The sequence below is a fragment of the Artibeus jamaicensis genome, unplaced genomic scaffold, assembly GCF_021234435.1.
Source record: "Artibeus jamaicensis isolate MK-2021 breed Jamaican fruit bat unplaced genomic scaffold, CSHL_Jam_final contig_354, whole genome shotgun sequence".
NCBI lineage: Eukaryota > Metazoa > Chordata > Mammalia > Chiroptera > Phyllostomidae > Artibeus > Artibeus jamaicensis.
Window position 1 is genome coordinate 21,607,813 of NW_026521803.1, and position 17,962 is coordinate 21,625,774.

The following is a 17,962-nucleotide window of genomic DNA, read 5'->3' on the forward strand; positions in this document are numbered from 1 at the left end:
AAATTGGAATTTATGTGCATTTGGCTTGATTACATTTCTTTAGAGTTAAATTGCACTTTCTAATTGTGTTTAATAAATCCCAATAAAGATGGGTCTCTTTATTTTATAATTTTAAAAAAATATTGGACCATAAACATGCTCTAGGTATATATTGTAGAAATCAGGGTAGACCCTAAAGTCCATTTGTCAACAGCTTTCTCACTATTTTACTATAAAGTAACAAGTGTGTTTTTTACATTCTAGAAACTGCTTATTTGTAATAGTTTGTATCTTTCATATTTATCATGAAGAATTACCTACCTCAGATACAAATATGCAGACTCATATAATCATGCACAATTAAAATTAATGCATTAAGAAAAATGATGATATATAATATTTTTATTAGCTTGTGCAGTCTTGTTGCAGTATTTATTTCTTTTGAAATACTGAAAATAAATCATGGATTTTTAATAATTTTTTATAGAATCTGAGTGCAAAACTACTGATGTTCTGCAAATTTATTTTCAAATTCAAGAATCCAAGATTTTAAAATTTTATAAAAATACTTAATTTAAGTAATAAGTTATATAACCACAGTTATGGAGAGCTTTTCTAACACAACATTGTTATTAATATGGGTGTACAGATCCTCTTACTTCCCTAGGGCTTTTTTGAAAACTTTTCCTGTATACCATTCCCTCAGCAAAGATTAAGAACCCTAATGAGGATGACTCTTGTTCAACTTTAATTTTGAGACCCCATTGTGATTTGCTTGGGAAGAAGGAAGTCCAAGGATAGGTGGTTCTGAACGGGTCAGGTATAAACTTTTGAGGCTTTTATTTCTTTGCCACCAAGAGACTAGATATACAAGCAAGCACCAAACTGTATATAAAAATCTCTGACACACAAGAAACCAGCTTGCTATCCCTCTACAATTTACACTGGCAGTTAGACCACTAACCCTGGTAATAATCCAGAAAAGCAAAACATAAAATAAAATAAAAATAATAACCCCTATTACAATTGACCCAGAGTAACTAGGACTTGATGAATAATTGATGGCCTTAATTCTTGTCCCCATTTCTGTTTGAGGACCAACCAAAGAAAGCAAATAGGCACCCCCAGCCAATTACACAGGGCGACCCACTTCTGGTTAGCCCACCTGCAGCTACTCCATGCTGACAGTCTCCAATCAGGGACTATCTGAAGCCTTCCTTTTTTTCTACTGTAAAGTTTCCCTATTCATCTGCCTGCCTTTGAATCTTTGCCAAAACCAAGTGATGGTGGCTGACTACCGTGTTATAGCAAGCTCTAAATAAATTGGTTTTGCTTGTTTTTATTTAGTTGTTTCTTTTTTTTTTAAATTTTCACACTTTTGATTCACAGTGTAGTTAAATTCATAATGCAGTTAGATTCAGATTAGGATTGGGTGCAGTAAGGAAAATACACGCTTTAAACATGAAGGCAATTATTTCTTTTTGGTTAAGAGTAAGGAAGATTTTATAAAAGTGTTTACACTTAAACTCTGCTGAATTAATAGATTTGGGCTGAAGGCCAAATGGCATTTTGTTGCTATTGTAGTTATTATTACTTTTGCTTGGTTGTAGTTATCATTACTTTTGTCTTTCTGTTGTTGTCTAATTATATTTACAATCCTATTATTCTAGAATCTTAAATGATCAACATTTTAAGTGACCTGATCCTAAAATGGTTTCTGATTTTAGAATGTGCCTCACATTTAGCTAAACATTTCTGCATATTTTTTCACAGCTATTTTGACATGGCTCTTGTGTTAAATGTCCTTTTGTGGGGAGGGGGAGAGAATGCAGGAGTGAAGAATATTCCTATTGAAACTAGTTTCTCAAACGCCCATGGGTTCTTATGAAATGAGGACTATTTTAGGCTTTTATTTTCTTTGTCCCACTGCATTGTCCATCTGTCAAGGTTCATCAAAGCCAAGAGCTCATCCGACAGCAATGGATTTGAAAAAGCAGGCCAAAGAAAACTGACCCGAGGAGAATAAAACAATGAAACCTTTTTGAAAAATCCAAATTTGGCGTACAGTCATATATACATAAACCTTACGTGATTTTTTTGATGCTGAGCAGGAGGAATTTTTGTTTATTTATTTAGCACAATCCTGAGAGCTTCTGGTTTTAGTTCAGAGACAGGCGTGACTCTGAGTCACCCTGTATTCACCTTTACAACAGGAAAAAAACTAAGTTAACAGCAAATTAATGGTGAAACCTTCAGAAAGCTGAGGTTGTAGGGCAAATAACTCAGGTAAAACAGAGAGAGAAACACGCACATGAAAGAGGCAGGAACACTGGAGCGTATGTTTACCTGGCTCAAATTCCACTTAACAACATATAAGCCTGAAAATGACTTTAAATAGAAATTTTGAAACAGTAGCTGAGAATGCAGCTACTGTGAGAGTGTAGAGTCCCTGAAGGCCACAGACATGGGGGTTTCACACATTCTCGCCGAGTTTTCCTCCCAGATCCCCTCCACAGACGTAGAGGATAAGTTTGAGAAAACCCTGAGAAAGCTTCCTTCTTGAGGCCTGCAGTCATGATGCTACTGCTAAAAGACCCAGCTTCCCTATCTTCCCTAAGGAATAAAATCACTCACCTGGAGTGGAATAGTGTCAAGTCCTGTAGCCAGAGAACACCCAAGAACCCTGATAGCGGTTAGAGAAGGGACATGGAGGAAAGATGTGAAAGCTGGTCTCCTTTACCTCTCTAAGGAACTAAAGCTCTCACATATGTGGGAGAGGGTATCAAACTATGCAGCCTAAGAGCACTGGTGGGGCCAGTGGAAGTAAGGGGAGGTGAGTAAAGGCAATCACTAAAAATATGCACAGGTTCATTTCCCTGTTGTTACTAAGGAACAAAAGCTTTAACCCACAGAGGGACTATTATCCACATTTATATCCTAAGGGCACTTGTGAAACTTCCAAGTAGCTAGAGTTGGAGGAATGTAGGCAACCAGTGAAAATCTGTTTCCTAGATCCATGTGCTCTATAGTAACAAAGGGAAAAATGTTTATCCTGCATGAAGGAAGGTACCACAACTGCAGAAAAGGGACGCTGGAGGAATATTGTTGCACCTGGATGGGATGGAGCAAACACAAGGGGATTAACAGGTTTCTACCCTTGCAGGTGGGCTTGGGTAACTTTGGGAATGAATGAAGTGTGAAAAAGCAAAAGAAACTTTTCATAAACATAATATGGTAACTGATAAATCTGTGTCCTTCAGAGATATGAGTTAAGAGTTCCAAAACCACTATACATTTATACTGGAATGGAACAATTAAATACACAGATGACAAATGGTAGGATCTAAGTTTTATACTGTTAACATGGGAAGTTATTGATAAACAAGGAGGGAATGCTAAAATGACCATCTGGTAATAGATCAATATGAACAAATGTTTCACTTACTAGAGATACAAATGGTTACATATAGAATTATGTATAGATATGTGTATATCAACATGAATATATTTTCTTTTTATGTCATCTAGAAACATCTAGGAACAAAGCCATCCAGGTAGCAATGGGTACACCTAGCACTCAGATGTTGGTTTCCAATACCATTCTTCAATAAAAGGAACTGGGACTCTGAAGAAATTACTTTTTCTAGGACTTGGGCAGGAAATATGCAAGATGAACTTGGAATATCTTATAGTACCAAAATGAGGAAGGGGAAAAATGGTGAGGAGATATCAAAAGGGCAGTTGAAACAGCTTCCAATAGCCAAAGCTGGAATGATCTGTTTACTTTCCACAAAAATCCACCTTAAATACAAAGATGTAGGTAATCTAGAAGTTAAGGGTTGAAGAAAGATATATCATGGAAACACTGATCAAAAGATAATGAGATGTGTGGTTTCTGGTTGCACAAGTAAGAAACTCAGAAGTCACCTCTCCATTCTAATAAGTAAAAAGTTTAGGGACCGACAAGTCCACGACTTTTCTTAAACCTTTAAGAGAGGAAAAGACACAGGACAAACCCTTGGTCCCAAGATAGAAAGATAGAGAGGTGGATACAGGAATCACGGCTTACCAGAGCAGAGACTCAGAAGTGAGAACCACCACAGAGACCTGTGTCCTGGTAGAAAAATCTGGACTGTAATTGAAAAATTGCTGGAGAGTCAAAGTGGACAAGTCTGATACTTAAAATCTCTATGGGGACCCAGGCATCAGGGTTGGGCACAATGCTGTGAGATTTACCTCCAGGAGCTTAACCAGGTCCCTACAGTAAATATGAAAGAAAAATTTTCTCACGCTTCTTGGGGGGGGCAGGGAACAGGAACTCTTTTGAAACATGCCAGAGTACATTGGTCTTCCTAACACGGCCTACCCTTAGGGAAAACTAGTCAACGAGAGCCTATCCTGCTGGGTTGTTATAAAGCCAAACCGTCCTGGGGGAGGGGAAATACCCAGAAATACCCAATACTGGAAAGCAGCAGTATACCATGTAGTAAAATAAAAATATACAACTCCAGCACGTTCTAGCCATCTTGTCCCATCTAAGGCCAGAAACAAATGAGAAGTACTTGTGAAGTTCACAGTTTAGAGGCATAGGCTCATGAAAAGATGGGTACCTAATCATAGAACTATAGGATGCCTCCCTCCTTTCTCACCAATATGTTACTAATGGTCAATTTACAGCAGTCCTTTGATCTAGTATATTATATCTGACTATCAATAAAATTACAGGCATACTGAAAGGCAAAAAACACAAAGTGGAGAGACAGAGCAAGAATTAGAACCACACATAGCAGAGATGGTTGAATTATCAAATTAGAATTTAGAACAGTGATTAATATGCTCAGAGCTCTAATGGATAAAGTTGACAATATGCAAGAATACATGGGCAATGTAAGCAGAGGGATGAAAATTTAAACACACACACACACACACACAAAGAGCTGCTAGAATATTTTTAAAAACTGTAACAAAAGTGAAAAACAACTTTGATGGACTTATACATACACTTGATATGACTGAGGAAAGAATCCCTGACCTAGAGGATATATCAACAGAATCCTCAAAAACCAAAAAGCAAAAAGGACAAAGACTGAAAAAAAAGAAGAACAGAATATCCCAGGACTGTGGGACAAATTCAAAAGGAGTAACATATGCATAATGGGAAAGGAACAAAACAAACATTTGAAAAAATAATGACTAAAATTTCCTAAAATTAAAGTCAGAGATAAAACTGCAGATTCAGGAAGCTCAGAGAACATGAAGGAAAACAAACAAACAAACAAAAACAAAGACAAAAAACAATAAAAACTATACATAGGCATATCATTTTCAAGCTATAGCAATAAGGAATATCAAAAATAAGAAAATATATCCAAAAGAAGTTGGAGGGGAAAAAAATACCTTACCGATAAGGGAACAAAGATAAAAATTACATCCAATTTCTCAGAAAACAGGCAAGCAAGAAGAAAATGGTTTGAAATATTCAAAATGTTGAGAGGAAAATCCCATCAACCTAGAATTTTGAACCATGTAAAATTATCCTACAAAAGTGAAGAAGAAATAGACTCGGGCAAACAATAATTGAGATAACTGTTGCCAATAGACCTACATTGCAACAAATGTTAAAAGAAGTTCTTTAGAAAGGAAAAATAGTATAGTTTGGAAACTTAGATCTACATTAAGGAGTAAAGGTAAAATAAAAACTTTTATTTTTTTTAAAACAAAAAAGACAGTGGGGATATTTATTTTGACAAATTAGACTTCAGGACAAGAAAGAATATGAAAGATATAATGACATATAATTATAATGAGATATATTCTTTAAGAAGCCCTAACAATCCTAAATGTCTTTGAACCAAACAATAGAATTCCAACAAACGTGAGGCCAAATCAGGAAATACATAAATCCACAATTAGGGAAAACATCAATATTACCTAAAAACACTATCAATTAACTTGACTTTATTCATACTATAGAAACTCAAGCATGGAGTTGTAAATGATCATGGAGTATCTACCGATACAACTTAACAAAATTTTAAAAATAGAAATAATGCACTATTCTTTAAATACTCACTACATAGAGTATTTAAATTAGGGATCAACATCAGAAATATATCTATAAAATCTTCAAATACTTGTAAATTAAGTAATGCGAATAGCTACAAATAGCACAACGAGAAAATATCAAAGAAAAAATGTTTTAAAATATTTTGAATTAAATAAAAACTAAAATAAAGATTGTCAAAATTCACTTAGCAGGCAACTTTTGGCTTCATGTGCTTAAGTTAGAAAAAAAAGAAAGGTCTAAAATCCAATCTAAAATATAATCTAAGTTAGTGCATAAGAAACTAAAGAGGAGTCAATTAAACCTTAAGCAAGCAGAAAGAATGGAATTCTATGATAAGTGTAGAAATAACTAAAATTCAATAAAGATGACCAATAAAGACAAAATCTACTCATTTGAACAGAAAAATGAAATTAATCTTTAGCCAGTATGATCAAGAAAAAACAGAGAAGACACATATTATCAATGTGAGAGATGAAAGCAGAAACATCACCTCTGATCCTGTAGACACTAAAGAATAATAAGAGGAAACTATGAACAAGTCCAGGTTCATAAATCCAATCAATAACTTAGATGAAAGGGACCACTTCATTGAAGTCACAACTACCAGAACCCTTTCAAAAGAAAACTATTACTTGAATGCATTCCATCTATTAAAGGAATTGAATTCTAGTTAAAATCTTTAAAAAAAATACACCTCAGAACCCAAAGGTTTCACTGGTGACATGGAACGGAGGAGAGGTCTTGCAGACACCCCACTGAGGACTATCATGAGTGGCCCACGGGCCGCATCACACTCTACATTGTAGGCAAAACATGGCAGAGCTCACTCTGTGGCCTGATTATACTATCCATTACCCCAGGGCTAAATATTTCTCGAGTATAAAGGATAGGAAGATATGGAATCTCAAACCTATTCTCTGCAATATAATTTCTCAGAAATCCTCTAAAGAGAAAGTGACATTGCCAGGATAATTTTGAAGAATATTTTATTTAGCTACAATCCTGCTGTCATTTTCTATATGTTTGGTGTTTCTCTCTTCTTTTGATTAATAGAGACATTCTCATAAATAAAAGATCTTGGTCTCTTGAAACTGTCTGTCTTGCTCTCTTATTTCCCCTGTGAAGTCATAATCCCCCATTTGTGACATCACAGTCTTTCCACTGCAATCAACAGTGATGTTTCAAGCTGGGGATTAAATGCTTCAGAAGAAGAAGACTTTACAAGAGCAGAGGGACTCTCAAGGAATAAAAATCCAATTAGCATGTAAATGCCCTTTTTAATTAAAAAGAAGAAGAAGAAGAAAATCAAGGAATGAGCAGATAGTCCCAGGATGGGAGTGGTTTTCTTGGAAATAATAAATCTGGCCTTCCTCTTCATTCTCCTCTTTTACCCAACCCTCCCCCACCTTGAGTGAATGAATATTTAATGTTAAGACAAAGTCTGTGAACTGTATATATGAGTATTGTTCATCTGGCATAACTTCTGGGCATTCGGCTTCATAAAATCTCAAAGCTCTTCTCCACTTCGGAACTGCACTATATGCTATTCCTTCATCCAGGAATACTCTTCCTCCACATGCTTTGCAAATATTGTCCTACTGATCATTCAAGTCCAAACATCAGTGCTTCTTCCCCTGAGAGGCCTACAATGGCCCCTTGACTTTCCTCTATATTAGGACATTAATATTTTAGCACCTTGACACTTTCCTCGCAGGTATCATAATGCTATTATACATTTACGTGTTTGATATTTTTGCATACTATCAAAAGTTCCTTAGTAAGTTGTGTTTTATGAATGTAAGCAACACATCTGTTCACCACTCTATGACACATAGGACAAAGCCTGGCACACAAACATAAATATATTAAATTCCTACAAAAGTAAAACTAAGGATATATGGTCACCTTTGGAAACCTGTAGAAGAATCACTGCTTTGAATAGAAAATTAAGTCTTCCAAGTCCGCATTAAGTTCTACATCTTTATAGCTCCTGAAGTGATGCTCCTGGTTGCTCTCATCACATGCCTTCTGTTCCCAGGAGCTTCGTGATAACCTTGTAAAGTAGAAAATGAGTATTGACAGGAAAGTGAGTCAAGGAGGGTTCTACCTCTAGGCATTCATCATATACATGTATTTATGGGATGGGTATATATATATATATATATATATATATATATATATATATATATATATATAATAATTTATCACCTAACCAGAACTCTTTTATGTGTGAAAGGGAATGCTAGTTATAATTATGCTAGGATCATGGGTATAAAGCGGTACTTTTTCAGGCTAATTGGAACATATAATTGTTACTTTATGTATCAGATATTGTGGTACATCTTAGAGAGCATACATATAAATAGGAATTACTTCTTACCTTTAAAGTTTATAGAGTATATTGAAAAGATATTTAATAACTATAACTATAACTATAGTTATAGATATTTATAACTATATTTAGTTATAGATATAACTATAAAGTGATAACTTATTTTTAAAGTTGTAGCTGAAGAGTTGTAGGTATTGAGTGAATCTGTACAGAAATCAACAATTATTTCAAAAAATACGAAATTATGTTAACCAATAGATCAAGTTTTCAAGTGATTCCATTGTAATATAATTTTTAAAAAATCATTAAACTGCCCTGGCTGTTGTGGCTCACTGGACTGAGTGCCAGCCTGTGAACCAGAAGGTCAAGGGTTCAGTTCCCAGTCAGGGCACATGCCTGGGTTGTGAGCCAGGTGCCCAGTTGAGGGTATGCAAGAGACAACTGGTCTATGTATCTCTCAAACATCAATGATTCTCTCCTTGTCTTTCTCCCTCCCTTCCCCTTTCTTTAAAAATAAATAAATACATTCTTTTAAAATATCATTAAACTATTCTACATCAAGGCTCTAAACCAACTTATGGCTATGGGGCCTACTTGCAAAACAAAGAAAAAGAAAGGAGCTGAAGACTATGTATACTTGCATATCATTGAAGTCTTATCTCTCAAACAAGATACCAATGGGAAAAGACTTTGTTCTTCTCCTGTCACCTGAATGTACAGTCGGTAGTTTCTAAGGTCCCTGCACATGCTCAGTCACATTGTGTTGATACATTCATTGTTTAACCAGTTCTAGGCACAAAAGAGCACTTCGTCCTGCTCTGCAGATACTCAGTGAGGGAAATAAGATGATATGGCCTTCTGCCTTTTTTGGGGGGGAGCATAAAATCTGATATCACAGCACTTACAATTCTAGGCATGGATTTCACACTACAAAAACATTAGCCCATCACTGGGAAAACATACTGTGTTAAGCAGCACAAAGTTGGTCCAAATTGTGCCTGAATTCAGTCTATTAAATTTTACCCAAAGGGATTGTTTTTTCCGGAATTTTAAACCTGAAGGAAATGAAGTCAAGCTAGACTTCAAAAGATAGTATATGAGGAAACTTTACCTCAGAAGAAAGAAACAGTTTGTCACATACTCAGAAGTAGAGTTGTGACGAAACTCTAACATCCTGAGTTGCAGTTGAGCGCACTTTTTATCTGCCACTCATTAGTCAGTTAGTTCCCTCATCATAGCAAAATATATGATTGGTGCCTACTATCAATAATTTAGTGTGTAAAGTTTTCTGCAACTTTAGGTTTAAAGAAAGATATTTCTGGTACCAATGTCTCCTCAGATGTAAAGAATGCTATAACCCTCCTCTATCTATGCATGTAGAAGTCTTTAACATTTATGAGGATCAAGTACTTTCAGAAAGATCCATAAATGTCACTGATCTTCAACTCTTATTACCTACTAACCAAAGGTATAAGAAATCAGAACCCTAAGGCAAAGCAGTGAAAGCTTAATTGCTCTAAAAGTATACATCCTATTGTATTTGCAATTTGGCCCTAAGAAATTTAGTCAATCTCAAGCATTCAGGGAACTAAGAAAAGAAATTATCTTTACAGAAGGACAAAGAGTTGCTTAGTTATTTCTTTACTTCCTAGGATGTCCCTGTCAGAGATGGTGCTTGGGGATTTGGCCAGCACTCTTCCAGTGGCAATTTTTTACTGTCTGAAATCATCATCAATATCATCATCATTAATGACAACAGTTAATATACAATGTGTCAAGCACCACTCTTAGTTGATATGCATTTGTGAAATTAAAATGACAAAAGTTCTATAGTACAGGTACTATTATTCTGCTTTTGCATATAAGAAAATTATAGCTCAACACACAGTTGTCGTCGTTACTGAGAACAGAAAGCCATAGCAGTGGTCAGGCTCCTGTCATGCATAAGCTGCTGTATGTTTTTCACTGATTTGTGGATGGATGACTTAAGTGATAAATCTGTTAGGTGCTATGCAGTTCTTAAAGGAAAAGACACCATGTTTGCAAGGGCAGTCAGGGAAGGCTGCCAAGATGAGTTTGTCCTTAGTCTGTTCATGAAGTGAGGAGGATGTTACTGACATACATGAGGGATTTCAAAAAAGGTGGCCAATTGTGGGGAAATATATTAGAAGGGTTGTGATATTAATGGTTGGAGTAGGGATGAGTGGACTAGATTTATAGCAATGGAAGATTTATGTGAAGCAAAGATATGATGATAATAATAATGTGTAAAGTATACATGTCAGCAATTAGGACAGCTGGGGGCCCTCATTAAAAATATTCCACCATCCACTTTTTCTTAGATAAGTCCCTTTAACATTTCATATAATAAGGGCTTGGTGATGATGAACTCCTTGAATTTGATATTATCTGAGAAGCACTTTATCTGTCCTTCCATTCTAAATGAAAGCTTTGCTGCCATCCAATTGGGTGACTGGGTAACTTTTTTATGTTATAAAATAAAATAAATTAACTAAATGATCTCTAAAGTTCCTCAAGTTTCAACTAATTCTGTGACTTTATACTATAATGAAAATAGACTATTTTTGTTTTATCTTCATTTATTTCTTTATTTTAAAAACACATTTTATTGACTATGCTATTCTAGTTGTCCCATTTTTTTTCTCCTCTTTATTCCTCTCTGCCCTGAACCACCCCTCCCACCAATGTTCTCCGCCACTTAGCTCATGTCCATGGGTCATGAGTCATAAGTTCCTTGGCTTCTCCATTTCCTGTACTATTCTCAACCTCCCCCTGTCTATTTTGTACCTACCAATTGTGCTGCTTATTCCCTATACCTTTCCTCCCATTCTCTCCCTCCCTCTCCCCACTGATATACCTCCACACGGTCTCCATTTGTGTGATTCTGTTCCTGTTCTAGTTGTTTGCTTAATTTGTTTTTATTTTTCTTAGGTTCAGTTGTTGATAGCTGTGAGTTTGTTGTCATTTTACTGTTCATATTTTTTACCATCTTCTTTTTCTTGGATAAGTCCTTTTAACATTTCTATAATGAGGTGATGATGAACTCCTTTAACTTGACTTTATCTGGGAAGGACTTTATCTGCCCTTCCACTATAAAGGATAGCTTTGCTGGATAGAGCAATCTTGGATACATATCCTTACCTTTCATGACTTGGAATACTTCTTCTCAGTCCCTTCTTGACTGTAAGGTTTTTTTTGGAGAAGTCAGCTGATAGTCTTATGGGGAACTTCTTAGTAGGTAACTGTCTCCTTTTCTCTTGCTGCTTTAAGATTCTCTCCCTGTCTTTCCTTCCCTTCACTGTTGGTTCCCTGTGTACTTTTATTTCACTTTTTATAGCCTTCACTTTTTCCTCTATTTTGCAACCATACTCAACCATTTCTGTGAGCATCCTGATTACTAGTGTTTTGAACTGTGCATCTGATAGGTTGGCTATCTCTTTATCACTTAGTTCTATTTTTGGAGCTTGATCTATTCCTTTATTTGGGACATTTTTTTTGTCTTGGCATACCTGTTACATTGTAAGGGGAAGAGCCTTAGGTATTTGCCAGGGCAGGGCAACCCAGGTTGCTGCATTATGGCACTATATGTGGGGAAGAGGTCCAAGAGGGAACAGTGCTGCTTGTTCAGCTCTCTGACTACTTTCAGTCACTTCCCCTGCTACCCACAAGCAAATTGGGCCCTTCTGGTCTTGATTTCCAGATTGTGGTTTTTTTGTACATTCTAGGACCCCATGGGCCTCTCCAACAAACTCTCCTGTGAGGCTGCTAGTTCCTCCCACCACTGTAACCTCCACAGGTTTTTACAGTCAGAGGTTTTGAATCTTTATTTCCCTGTGCTGGGTTTTGTGTGGTCTGTCTCGACCCCAGTTGTTCCTCCTGGTTTATCTGCATGTGAATGTGGGAACACCCAATCCTCCAGCCACTCCCTTGCCTGCTGGGTCCTCCAGCTCTGCCTTACTGGTCATCCTCTCTGCCCAGCTTCCATCTCCACCCCTTCTACCAGTCTGGGTGAATGTTTCTCCTTTAACTTCTTGGTTGTCGGACCTTCATACAGTTTCTTGGCCAGAGGTCTAATTCCAAAAACAGATATATTAATCTTCAAATTACTGATGAACACATTGAGGTCCTATAGAAATAAAGTGACTTGCCAAGTATCACACCAGTTAAGGAACCATTAAGTATCAGAAGTAAGTGCAGAACCCAGGTCTTATAACATCTAGCTCTCAGGTGGAGAGTATAAAACAAGAAATGATTTGGGGACATTACTTACCACATTCATTATTCTGAATGGTAATATGGCTAAACATTGAAATAATTAATAAAATTTTAATTTCATACAGATCACTCATTTCAAAGGTTTTTTTGTTTGTTTTTAGTTTTTAGTAACAAATCAACAGCTAATGTTAGAATGCTTATCTGCCCCTCCTTCAGCTTTTGTTTTTTTATTTTTTGCTTCTTTCTTTACAACAGAATTTGGGACTTGCTAGATCACTGGGATAACCTAGGCTCCAAATTTGTTATTATGTATATTAAATAGCATCTCCCTTTTTTTTTGCTGTGTCTTCTATACTATGTGAAAGAAGAATCATAGTCCTCAAAGATGATGTGGCTTGGGCTGTGTTTGAAAAAAAGGAAATGAAAGAAAGGGGGAAAAATAATACTGATCCTGCAGTTGTTCACAGTGAGGTTCACCCATCAGAGCTGAAAATAACCTATATTTTATTTCCCTTATTTTTAGAAAACTGCCGTGGACACAGGGGTGGCCGAGTGGCCAGCTGTGCCTGCAATGCCTGAAGCCATTGCAATCAGTGCTCCGCTGTCTGAGGCTTCCAAAATGAAACACTTTGAACACTCATTCAAAGGTGTGAAAGCATGAAATTGGCACAATGGCAGCGACCACAGCACTTCCTTTTTTATTTTTTTTAATTTTTGCACTGCCTTCTGCTTCCTTGTCTGCCCTTTCCGCTTTCTGTCTCTTGATTCTGACAGTCCTTCAAATGTCTACTTAAAGACCTGTGGCAGCCTGGGAGAGAACTGGAACGTGTTCTTAGGGAGTCTCTATCTTGAAGTTAAGGAGAAAACAGCTGCATTTAAAAACCCTGGAGAAGTAGGCTTAACAGCAGATAAGATGAGTCTGGGAAAGGTGATATACAAAAGTAAATATATTATTGGTTCAAATTAAAGTACCCCAGCCGTCATCCCACCTTCCTGGGTGTTTTCCATACCATTCCAATCCTATTTATCGCTCATTCCTATTCTCTTATGAATACATTCTGTTCAGGACTTCGGGATGGTCTCAACAGATCCTGGTTCGTGTGGTAGAATCCAGCCCAGATCCTGCCATGCTGACAGCCCAATGGGTTTACTGGTTATGTGTTGCTGCACAGCATTAAGGCATAGCAAGTTTGCGTTTCACTTAGCAACTGTTTTTGAAAAAGTTGGCCAAAATGAGCCTGCAGACCACTGACTCTCCCCAAATTGTCACAGGAAATTTGTGCTCCTCTCTGCCTCTATCCACTCTTTCAAGAAGAGCCTCTGTCTTCTTTTTTGACCAGGGTTTATTCAAGAATCTACTCAACACAATTCCTCCAGGATGGGTTCCTCTGTCCCCGGTTCATATATCTTAGTGCCTTTTCACATGTACAGAGATGGAATTTCGTATTATCCTGTGTGTTTTTATCTTACAAAATCCCTTGTGTCCTCAGAATCCTTCCCACCCCTATTCCATTTCTTGTGATATCCAGGACCATCTAAGTTTTCTGCATCAGGGATGGGAAGTCACAGTAGAACAGTGAAGGATAAAGAAGATTTTCATAACTTAAAGTGGGCAAAAGAGGCTTCTGCAGCTCAAAACTCAATCTGCACTCTAAAGAATAGATGTAGGAAGAATTCACAGAGGCAAGAGCCAGTATTTCTGTTCTGAAATTGATAGATATTAAATGGGTTGGGAGAAAGATAAACATCAGAGAGGAAATATGAGTTAGATGTTGGTGACTGTCCCTAAGAAGGGACAATACTTCTATAAGACTAAAGGTACTCATTATAGTGCCAAGTAAAGGGAACATCAACACATATGTTAATTGTAACACAGGTGGATCCACTTACTGTCAGCCCACAGCCCACACGTGTGAGCTGCAGGTTTAATCCTGGGTCCAGGTGTGTGTGGGTGGCAATGGATCAGTGTCTCTCTCTCTCACATTGATGTTTCTCTCCCTCTCTCCCCCCTTCCCCTCTCTCTAAAAATAAGTAAAATATGAATTTTTTAGAGTTGAATTTTTATTCAATATTTTGACCATTCAGTACATTCAAAGAACTGACCTTCCTGTGTGTCAGCACTGATCTATCATACACATGCGTGAATGTATTCGTGTATGTGTGCATGTATGTCTTTGTGTGTATTTATATGTGGAAGGAATGGAGCCTGGAGAAAAAATAATTTATTTAATGATGCATCATTTAGGATGATTGAGGATGCAAAAAGCAGAAAATATGCTTTAAATTAGCATTTAAAAGGAAGAAAAACAAGTCTCTTAATAACAGTAAGTACTTGGCTCTATTACTAGGTTCATTGACAGACTACATGTCAACATGTAAATTGTGTTACCCCTGTCTTTTACACATTTTTGCTTTTTACATGTTGCCTTTGTCTTTGCCCAGTGTCCTTTATTGTCACACATGGCAATCTCAGTTCTAAGCATTGCCTCCAAGAATACAACGTGAAAGGTTAGATGGACTGTTTCTTCCTCAGGTCCCTTTGTAGGAGTCAAAGGACCACTCAGAAAAGCTCCCCAGTAGACCGCCCCTCACTGCATCACTGGCCACCTGCAAACACTACCTTAGTGCCTGGCGAAGATGCTGGGACCACCAGAAATTGCTTAAATTGTCAGGATTTATCTGAGTCCCATTGGGGAGGGTTGATTTTTCTGGAAAAATGGGGTTTTGCCTTCAAGGAAGACAAGAGTAATAGCAACAGTATTTGCTAAATGTAAAAATAATAGTAACTACGACAACAATAATGATAGTAACTAATGTCGGTTGAGGAGTTACTCTGTTTGAGACCCTGTGCTGAACACTGAAGTACAGGGCCGCATTTAGTACACATGGCCACCCTGTAAAGATAAGCATGCTGAAATTCAAAGAATTGAATAGATATGTCCAAGGTCACATAGATAATAAATGGCAGAGGGAAGCAGAGATTTAAAGCAATGGCTGTCTGTCTCCCAATCATTTCTGGTGTTCCACAGTGAAGACAATGAAAGAGCATATGCTTTTGAAGCCCAAATAGAGTTGTGTTTTATGAATTTAGTGAACTACTTGCTAGAGCTACCATGGCCACTTTTTAAAACATGTAATAGGCTCATCTAAACATTGTACTTGCTGATTGTAAACTTTCTTGTAATAGGAATATAAAAGCTGCTTTCAAGTCTCTCTCCCAGCCTTTCCATTAATGATCTGTTTTAGGGTCCCTCAAAATCTGGATTTCTTTGTCAATTAAACTGAGTTAGAGGAGGCTAGAAACTGGACATAGTGGATGAGGCAGTCCATCTAATGCATGAACTTGTGAAATTTTACCATGACTCCTTTCTTCTCCTTAAAGATGAATATTATCATTAAAAAATAGCAACGCTGTATCCTCAGACAGTTCTTTGCAAATTGCCAAAGGCGGCTTCCGCCGAATTACCCATCACTGGAGCTTCAAACTGGAGCTCGGCTCTCATTTTAAGAGGAGACAATCATTATCTGTGAGTGTTATCTTTTTAATGGGCAAACTTATATGGCATCATAAAGTGTTTGAGAGAGTTTCAGGCTGATCTCTACTCTATACCCCTCCCCCCAAATCTAAATGCAAAGTTTATTCCATTCTTCCTGTCTAGCCATGGCTTTACCTAGGCTTTCTACTTACCTAGCAGGTGTGAGCAAACTTTTCCTGAACATTGACTTCCTGACATCTTAATATCTAAGTTCTCTAGCACTTCCAGACCTTTGTGTAAAGACACAAGTGTGTTCTCGACTTTACATTCACACATTGGTGTACCACTGTTCAATGTGTGGAAGACAGTGCTCATCTAAACAGCAGGGACACGAGCAGGGGGGCCATTTGACATTTCCCTTCCAATTGTTACCAACTACAGTGCCAGGCAAATGACTGGGTCCATTCAAAATATGTGTTCTAGGAGATATTTTCTAATTTATATTAATTTACCACTTACTTAATTCAACAGTCCTGTTCCTGGTCTTGGAGTACATCCTGAGGTAGATGACACAGCAGTTTGGGCAGGACAGGTGATGGGTGGGATGACACTTTCAATACTGCTGGACAACAAAGAGCCTAGAAGTGTAAGTGATTCAAATGCAAAATGGTTAAACATTCGCCAGTCATATTCCGTAGGACAAAGTTTTGCTCACTATTTTCACTTGCCTGATTTCCTTTCTCCTTTTTATCCCTTATCTTATTTATTTTTAGCCCAATGACAGGCATTGGCTCCTATTCAGCAGGAAAACTACTACAGATTTTCAAAATGCAAGCAAGCCTGCCAAAAGATCCACATTATTTTACTGAATTAAAATACTAAAAGATATCCATCCACTACTGGATGCATTGATGAAGTTTAAAAAAAATCAACAGATTCACTTGCCTTCATTTACTCTTTTCTGTGGTTCTGTGGCCTCAAGCTGCTTACCACAAATTAGATTTTGCCTTAATATGCTAATGTTGAGTAAGGGAATTGGGCTCTAAATAATTAAGTTGTGAGAAGTACAAAACTAAAGCAATCTATTAATGCAATATGAACATCCCTTGATTATATTTGCAGAATGAATTTACCTGCTTTAAATGGTGAATTAGAATTGAAAGGTAAATTAAAATTTAGAAGAAAATACAATAATAAACCATCACTATCCATTTTTTTCCCTTCTGCTATTTCAGATGTCAGAGGCTTCACTCCAGTTAAACTGCCACATAAGGGTACATTGCCACCCCTGGCCACCACAGATATCTCTTGATTGATAAACTGGCTTTTTACCACCATTACCCATCCTCAGCCCTCTTTGTACCTGCACTAGAGGTGAACTGCAACAATCTCATTGCAGTTAATGGAGATTGCTTTGTCTATAATTGTTCTTATAAAATTGTAGACTGGTGTTTTATTTCATGTAATTTGAAATCATGTGAAATGTACTGTGGGATATATATACATATATATATACATACCACAGTACATTTATATACATCCATCCTTGCTTTCGTCACTCACTGGCCCTCTTGGTGAAACCAGAAAAAAATCTTGGGGTCAATATCTCTTCCTTGTGCAGCCCTTTGATGGGAACTCACATGGGCATGTAGTGCGTGGTGTCCTTCCCATTGTGCCAGTGAGGAGTTTTATGAGAGACTTTGTCCCCAGGAAAAGGTTTGGGGGAAAAAAGGCACAATTTTTTGTTAAATAAGATCCCTAGATATGAGCTGAAGCAGGTCAATCCAAGCAAAGACCATGGAGGGTGTCAGACTTGAGCATTTAGTCAGGAGTGCCAATGTCAAAGGCGCTGCAGGGTAAGGCTACACTGGG